Raw genomic sequence first — 9435 nt, forward strand, 5'->3', positions numbered from 1 at the left:
TTACAAGTATGATTTCACATTCTACAAATGAAAAAAATCAATTAACCATAAATCATTGTTACAGTAGAAAAAAAGATAAGATAAGATAAGATAAGATATTCATTCGTCTTTCTTTCTGCACATACATTTTATCTTACAAGTATGATTTCACATTCTACAAATGAAAAAAATCAATTAACCATAAATCATTGTTACAGTAGAAAAAAAGAAACATAGCAAATAACTAAACGTATTGAGAGAAAGACAAGGAGAACCCCTGAAAAAGCAAGGCTTGTAAGGCTAGGGTCTCCTTTGTTTCAAGTACATGACTGAATAGTATTCAGTGTTGACATGTAATATCTTTAAAAATACAAAAGAAAAAAAAAATGCAACAATAAAACAAAAAAGACAAACTAAAACTAATCAATGACAAAAAGCACACACTAATAGAATACATTGCTTGAATGTACAGTTATGAAGTCTAATAAACTAACAACAATATGATATAATTAAGTGATATATGATGGAAGAGGAAATAAGTATGGATAACATGGCATGAAGAAAAAGAGGACGATCGTATGTATAAATAATAATAGTAAAGTAAAAAAACAAAACATGACAAAGGTAAAAGAAACACAAGAAAAGAATACAAAAGGAAAAAAACATGGGCTGACCCTCTGCAGAAGAATCCAGTTAGACAAGATACAAGATAAATATATATTGATATATCATAACATTCTCCAGTCTTATATACAGTTTTATAGGCTCCAAAATTAAAAATAACATAGTATATAAAAGCATATCTTAACCTAGAGCAACTCACAAATAACAATTAAGAAGATAACCTTTAAGTACACGCTGAAAAGTATAAATAGTATAAAGTATAAATAGTATGAGAAATCAAAGGAAATTAATTAGAACTTCATGTTTATTCTCAATATGTGGGGAAAATGTGACAAAGAAAGGACATGTTATTATTAGATTGCTAAATCTCTTCAAAGCAATGTTGAATTGAATTAAGAAAAAAAATACATTGAGACATTTAAGTGACAAGTCCACCCAAACAAAAAGTCGATTTGAATAAAAAGAGAAAAATCCAACAAACGTAACACTGAAAATTTCATCAAAATCGGATGTGAAATAAGAAAGTTATGATATTCTAAAGTTTCGCTTAATTTCACAAAACAGTTATATGCACATCCTGATCGGTATGCAAATGAGGAGACTGGTGACGTCATCCACTCACTATTTCTTTTGAATTTTATTATGTGAAATATGAAATATTCTAATTTTCTCCTCATTGTCAAGTGAAACAACGATCAATTCCGCCCTGAACATGTGGGACTAACATTGTTTAATACTATATGGCTCAGTCAAGTTGGTCCTTATTGTCGAATCCGTAAAAAATTTATTATTGTATAATTCAACAATAAAAAACAAAAGAAATAGTGAGTGATGGACACCATCGACTGTCTCATTTGCATGCAACTGAGTTGTGCAAATCACTGTTTTGTGAAAATAAGTGGAACTTAAAAATGTCATAACTTTCTTATTTTACATCCGATTTTGATGAAATTTACAGCGTTATGCTAGTTTGATTTTTCTCTATTTATTCAAATCAACATTATTTTGGGGTGGACTTGAACTTTAATAGTTAAAGTGAAATTTGGAGTGATTGCTAAGACCCCTTTAAGGTTAATTCAGAATGATCAGTGTCCTGGACTAAGGTCAGATCCCCAGGGTAGCTGTCCAGTCAGGCTGGATAGGGGTGCTTTTCAGTATCCCCGATGGCTCCCCATTCCCATGTTTAGATCTCCGTGAAGATTTATGAATAGATTTCATCCTATTTAGTAGGATTTTAAGGGGAAAGTGGTACTAACTAGCATTTTCCCCTTAGAAATATATTTTTTTAACTTTAAAGAATTATTGTTTTGGTATGTTTTTAAAAAAATTTAAAGAAAAATAGGATTTCAGGATTGAAATTTGAAAATAGGATTTTTTCACAGTTAAGGTTTGCAGCTCTTAAGGATGCAGTCCTGTTTCTTGGAACCAGCAAACCCACTTTCTGCGATTATTGCAGTGCTTGAAAGACATGCTGTCACAGTCATAAAGACATGATTCCCGACCCCGTCCCGACTGTATTGAAGTTTCGAAAACAGTGTGTAAGGTGAGCTTTACAAGCACCACAGACATAGCTCTTTATCACCTCAGGATGGCAGAATGTTCTGTACATTGTTGAGCGAAAAAATTCTTAATTTACAGGTCCATGAGAGATGATGAGACTACAATTCTCTGAGACAGGTCACGGAAAATCATTGCCCTTAGAATTTCATTTTTAATACAAATATACTGTATAATTGGATCTTGCAATTTTTGTTATCATTTAATGTTGATTTTCCCCCTCTTTTTATTTATAAAGATTATTACCCCCCCCCCCCTTCCTCTGGTAATGAACATAGATTTCTATTTTTTCTTTACAATGATGCAATAGTCAATACGATTAAAGTACTTGTAACAAGACAATAAAATATAACTACATTCTATGTTGATTATCATGAAAATAAAAATAAAAGCCAACAGAGATTAAACAAAAACAATGGAATGGATTGTCATATATAGCAAAACAGAACTCCCTTTTTAGAAATACTACCTCTGTAACAAACAAAAAATTGAAATTTTGTTACTTCCTGTGAAGTGTCTTAAAATAGAAAATTTAAAAGTAATCTACTTTTAATTGATACTAGAATACATGGGTGAACAACAAATGCACTTAAATAAAACGGGGCTTCTCTCATATCTTGTTGTTATGCATGATGTAACTTAGTCTGATCTAGTTTGTCAGTTATCAAAGTAGATCACCTAGTTTTGGGGGGTGAAGAGAGGCTCAGACAGATAGGTGTTTGTTTTGAGGTGTATCTGATTGGTCTGGCTATTGATTCACGGGATAACACCCCCCCTATACTCACCCATTCAGATCCGTCTATTGTCAAAAGTTTATTTCGGTAACTTTTCCGTTGTTGTCTCCTACATGAGTGGTCAGGTCAATAATAGTCTGCACACTAATTGTAGTTGAAATTGATACATGCGTGTGGGCCTGTGGGACTATTATTTTTAAATCATGTTCTTTGATCAGTTTCACATCAAGTACATTATTAGTTTTGACCCGCAGGATAATTTCATGATTTTTGTGTCGATGATAGAGGAATAAAACAGTAAGATAAACTTTACATGTAAATTCAGTGCACTCCATGTTATTGCAACTATGTCTTTGAAACAGACTATGACAAAGACTTCTATAAAGACTCATGCGTTCACCCACAAGTTGGTTTTCTCTTCTCCACCCCCTCCCATAGTCCCTTCTCCCCCCCCCCCACCCACCCTCATCGTTCATCATCTTGCTGTCTTTTGGGGGTTCCTCTTATACCCACTCCATGGTTTTATTACATCTCTTGTTTTTTAAATTACCTAATTTATTATCTAAACTCAGGCCAGACATACATGAATTTTTGCCTTCTGATTTCCCCTATTGGGCAGTCATGGCTTTTGGTTTTGTTATAATTGCTGTACGAAAATGAGAAGATGATTCAAATGTTTAGAAATACAACTGAAAATGCTGATATAATATGAATACATAAAAGAAGTGTGGATGGGTACATGGAACTCTATGCAGAGCCGTTTTAAGAGGTTGAAAGCTTGGAAGATTGCATATCCTATAATTTTCCTTTTATTCACTGAACAACAAAAATAATTGCATTAAAAATGGTGTGAAAAAGATTGCAACTCATCTTCATGCAAATGTGCGATCATGTGTGTTACACTTCGTTTCATTCTTGAATTTCACGTCATTTTTCAGTGTTCTAAATCACAGTGAAAGGTTGTATCACTATCGTTTCACTGAGATGATAATATAAGTTTATAATTTTGATATTTTTGGTAATTGTATTTAATAGATGGAGATAAAGACCTATGATAATTGAAGATACAAATAATTTTCTTGTTACTACTTTTATAGCTGCTGCTGTTCAGCGTTTGTGATTGTCATATCTTGTAGAGGCTGTATGATAATTTTTGTGATTAAGGAATTTCTTGTAATACCACTTGAAATATTTATTCTAATACTAACTTTTTGGTTTCCATTTTCCAAGATACTCACTGAATTGGTCTTATTTCTCACTGACTTGGTCTTACCTTATATACAAAAGTTTTGATAACTGAGCATGTGCAGTTGTAACGTAGTCTTCCTGGCCTTTCTTACTGGTCTCTTCTTCATGGGGTTGCACAGTTTTTATCCAAACAGGGGGCAGATGGCTCAAAGGCTTGGGTGTCTTCTAGGTTCTGAACAGCTAGGGGGCGAGAAGGAGGGTGAGAGGGGATAAAGAGAGTATTTAGATTAGTTACATATGTCGTGACACCTCTCTGCTCCTTTAAACATGTTGATTATCTATGCGGATTCCGAATGTGTACCAAGAATATCCAGCCACACTTCCATGAATATAGACCCACATAGAGTTTGCAAACTTTAGCTGCTTGATCTTTTGCACTTCTCTGTATCAAACTGCTGTGTACTGTAGGGCCTACAAGATTCTGTGACTTGTTACATTCTTGTATATTTTTTTGAAATATGTTTGTTCAGAATTTTAAATTAGGAAATATGAATTAACTAGATTTTACAAAAGCGGTAACAGCATGGATGTAGGAAGGTTAAATTACTAACCAAACCATGTTTTTATCTCCTTGCATGCTGAATCAATTTTTTAAAGGATGATAAAGACCATTCTTTTGATATTTTATTTCTTGTTTATTTCCTTGTTTCACCAGATTATTCAAATTAATTTGTAAGATGTTATTGAAGAATTATAGGCTTCCTAAGCTTCACTGGCATACAAAGATGAAAGAAAAAAAGTAAAAGGCCATATAGTTTGAAAAATTCACATGTATATAAAAGTTTGATGGAAACTAGACATGGATGTCAAAAAGAAGTATTAACAGGTGCGATTAGCCTACATGTACATAATGGCAGTAATGTTAACTGCGTTCATAGCACCATTAGTTAGGCAAAAGAATTTAACAGTTCGTAAGAAAAACAAATGAAGGACATTTCGAGACAGTACACCCAGTGCCAGTGCAAGAAGCTAGGTTCTAGAGTTAGAAGTGGACACTCCAAGGGCTACCAAACTGTAGTTACTGCATGCTATTCAAATGTACCCACTAATACACAACTAACTCCTTAACCTACAAAGAAACTAAATCAATATGGCTTATTAGGAAAGGAGATTTATGCTCCATCCGAAACATACCAATTGAATTAGACCCGACACCCCCCCCCCCTCTCTCTCTTTCTAGAGCTGAGTTTGACTGCTTGTATCCTGTTAGGAGTCTTTGGACACTGATCTCATCTTGTGGCTGATTGTCATTGTTTACCCTTTTTGCCCTAAAGTAGGTCACTTTTTTGTTTGTTGCATGAATTGGTCACTCATGGTCAAGCCCTACAGAGCAGGTGATAGGTTGGTTTATCGATGAGTTGCACTTGTTTGCTTCCTTTCAATCATGGACTAGGAGGGTCCATGTGTCAATGGACAGTTATAAGTTTATATCACACATTCATGGGATCCACTTTGCCGTCGTCGCCTGCCACGAACTTTGAGTACGAACCCGACAGTTGCCTGGAATCATACATTGATGAGATATATCTGATAGTGGTATTATTTGTGTGAGTTGGCACAGTGCACTCATGATTTTTGTTCCGATTTGGGAATGGCTGAATCGAGGTGATCTACATAACATGATTTCTACGACTGGGCTGCTGCTGTGGTATCGCCATTTGGAGCTCAGTACGCAAGGAATTTTGTTGAGCAAGTGAGAACTGATGTTGATGCGTTCTACATGCCTTCGTACAAGGTATACAAAGGGAACCATGGGACGAGCAGGACCCATGGTGCCTTGCAGTCGGACCAGGACATTCCTTTCTTCAGTCAGATGTATGTATAAATGCTTCATCCATCCTACACGAAGCAATAACATATTCAACTTTTTTTTCATTATGTAGTTGGAGAGTTTTAAGCATATTTACATATTTCATTTTCATGTTATGTATTTCCACCATATGAGAAAAATTACAGTTTTCACATCTCAAAATCATGAATAATACAATCCTAATTCCTTTAAAGTATAACAATTCAATATCAGAGTAATTGAAAGATTTTTGATATAATGATGTAACTTAACCGCTGTGCTGTGCATTTTGATAAGAGGTAGAAAAATCAAAGAAGTTTATAAGAAATACAGGCTAAAAGTGAAAATTTAATGGAAAATGGATGAGGAGTAAAATGTCGAGAATTATGAATATTTCAAGTTTTATTTTAAGGCCTATGTGATGCTTGACCATCTCCCCCCTGCACTGGTCGTTGACATTCTCATGATGAATTAATATATGCGCATAATTCTTCTTGGTTGAAGCATGGTCTGCGCAGCCTCCGGCAGACTGGGAGTGAGTTAAATAACAAACCGTGTAGTGATGAGGTCTCCTTGTGCCTAATCGCCGAGAGGGCAGCTTTACCGAACTTTTTTTTTGGCAAGAAATTGAAAAGTGTAATTTGAGGAGCAGTAAGAAGGAAAGAAGGGGTTGTAGAAATTATCTGTCTGAGTAATGGTAGTTGCAAGTTGAAGGAGAAGGGTCAAGGATGGCCGTGACGTTCCGCCCCCTCGGGGCCCTCTTTTTATCACCACCTTCTTCGCTTTCCCTTCCTTTAGTTTAAATCGTATTATTGCCGCTCTGTGCCTTGCATGTATGCATGGGGAGATGTAATGTGGGCATCAATGCATTTATTATTTTGAGGTTATCATTGTTCTGCTGTCTAATGTGTTAGGCCTACGTTTGCGCTGATCATATGTTCATAAGTTTAGGCTGTTGTCTTTTGTTCTTTTTGTATATATTAAAAAAAATCTTATGTGCAGTTTAGTTGAAACCAGAACTAAAAGTACTTGATGGAGCAATAATGCTCACATGAAAGAGAGAGTTTCTTCAAATTTGTTTATATTGGCTTATATGTTACCTGAAATATACATATTGATTTTGATCTTTCGCCCATGTTTGGAATGAAGTCTGGTGTTAGGAGACTACACTTGCAGAGGTTATGCAACATCCATGAAAAGGGAGACTACCCCCTACTGTGCATAGGAGCATATGTTAATTATTGTTTTAGTTGTAGACATATCTGTCTAGACAGTTAATCAGTGGATACAACATCATATTCCTGGAAACAATAATATTCAGCTGGTGCTGCATGGGTACAGGGAACAAAGAGAGTATATAATCAGGGAGCTACTATAGTAGTTATTATAGTCAGATAGTATAATCAAGGAGCTTCAAACAAAATCAGGGAGTGGGGAGTATACTCCAGCACCCCCCCCCCCCACCTTACAGAGAGTTAGGATTGATCCAATCAACCTAAACTCTATGAAAAGAAAATCCAACAATGTCGTATTCTTTCCTCCAGGACGATGAATGTATGATTGTACAGCATATCTTGAAAATATTTTGAACAAACATCTATTTTAGATTGACATTGCTGGCTTTCCATATTTGTGGTTGATCGGATCAATCGTAACTCTGTGTATTAAAGACGGGACCCTGGTATTAATTAAAGCAGGCCTAAATGGTTACTTCTACAGAACAGCTTCTATTGATGTTGGCCCCTATATTCTACCCACTGAGCAGGTCTACAGCTTTGGAGGTAGTGAACCTCTCTATTCTTGTTACCATGGCAACATAAGGTCATGCCATCATAATTTGGTACTTTTCATTGGTCCCATGGATAGCCGACTTCCAATGAAATATGTAGAGGTAGACAGACTCAAAGTTGGTTGGATGACAATTTGTCCCTTTCTCCATTCAATGTATGATACATACATGTAGGCCCAATTCCAAGTTCAAGACTTATGATAGACTATCAAGAGGTGTTCACTGATAGTCTCAACTAGTAATATGTATTGCTGCATGATTATAATTCTTTTTTTTTTGTATTTGATATCATTAGTTATAAAAGCGACTTATATCCCTCATGAATATTGTCAATCAATGATAAAATATAGGTGCTAATTATGTTGTGTTCAACTTGGACCGGGATAAAGAAGAGAAACATTCGATGGCAAAATTTTGGGAGACATTAATACCACATTTCTTCTGCTCTGGTGTAATCATGTAATGGGGAGGGTTTCTTACACTTATCATTATCAATTTGAAGCAGTTTTCTCGTCTGAAACTTTGATTCCCTTTTTAAAATAATATTGTGAGAGGTGATCGTGTAATTATAAAACCTGACATTGTTTACTAATTGAAGCTTCACTGTCATCATCGACATTATTTATCTTTTTACAATCTTCTCGTTGATTGCAAGTAGCATTATATCTTTGCCTTAAACTGTTTGGTTGCTTTATATTCCATCCCTATAACGGAACAAACAAAAAACACCAACATGCATATTATTATTTTTTATAATGAAGCCTTAGGATAACACCTTTGTACAGTAATAACTAAGAGAGGCAGAGGTAGCTCCACTATAAATATGGTATCATAAGGAGATGTATATATTACACAGCTAGCATATACGTCTGGAATAGCAATTAGCACGATCTTTCGGGATTAATTAATACTTTCTTTTGGTGCAGTAGAAGACAGATTTCCCAGTGGCAAGGGGAGCCAGGGATGTGTATTAACACCATAGCCAATTGACACTCGGTGTAGAAAAAAAAGGGGAAATTTTATATTATCGTATGCAATGATGTGTGGAAGTACCCATGCCTAACTGCTTTATCTAATAGGGGGGATGGAGGTGTGCAAATGTCATTATGACAAGATTAGGCATTTATGGGACTATCGTGGCTGAACTAATGCATCCCATCTTGTACTTAACTTGATACTCGACATAAGATCCAATATGCATATCAGCGTACATGATCATAACTAAGTAATAATAATAATAAAAGGCATTATAGTGCCATCAATCTAGAAATATTCTATTCCGAGGCACGTTGTTGTTATTATTATTACCTCGGCTTTAGCACGAGCTGCCTTTCAGCTCATGCATTCAAGGAATTAATCCTGCCGGGTACCCATTCACTTCACCTGGATTGAGTGCAGCACAATGTGGATAAATTTCTTGCTGAAGGAAACTACGCCATGGCTGGGATTTAAACCACGAACCCTCTGTATCGAAGTCAGAAGACTAATCCACTGGGCCACAACGCTTCACATAACTAAACAATTGCTTGTTGTATAAAAGAATCACTTCCCCCACCTCTTCTTGAAGTTGAGTATATTTTGATTAAAGCAGAAAAAGGAGAAAAGCATTTGAATTTTCATTGGGAAAATGCATTGTTAAGTAATGGTGTTGTGAATTTCAGAGTTTTAATGTTGTGACATCACATGTGAGCAGTTCTTGATGTCAAAATTGTAAT

Source organism: Lytechinus pictus, chromosome 7, assembly GCF_037042905.1.
Source record: "Lytechinus pictus isolate F3 Inbred chromosome 7, Lp3.0, whole genome shotgun sequence".
NCBI classification, from domain to species: domain Eukaryota; kingdom Metazoa; phylum Echinodermata; class Echinoidea; order Temnopleuroida; family Toxopneustidae; genus Lytechinus; species Lytechinus pictus.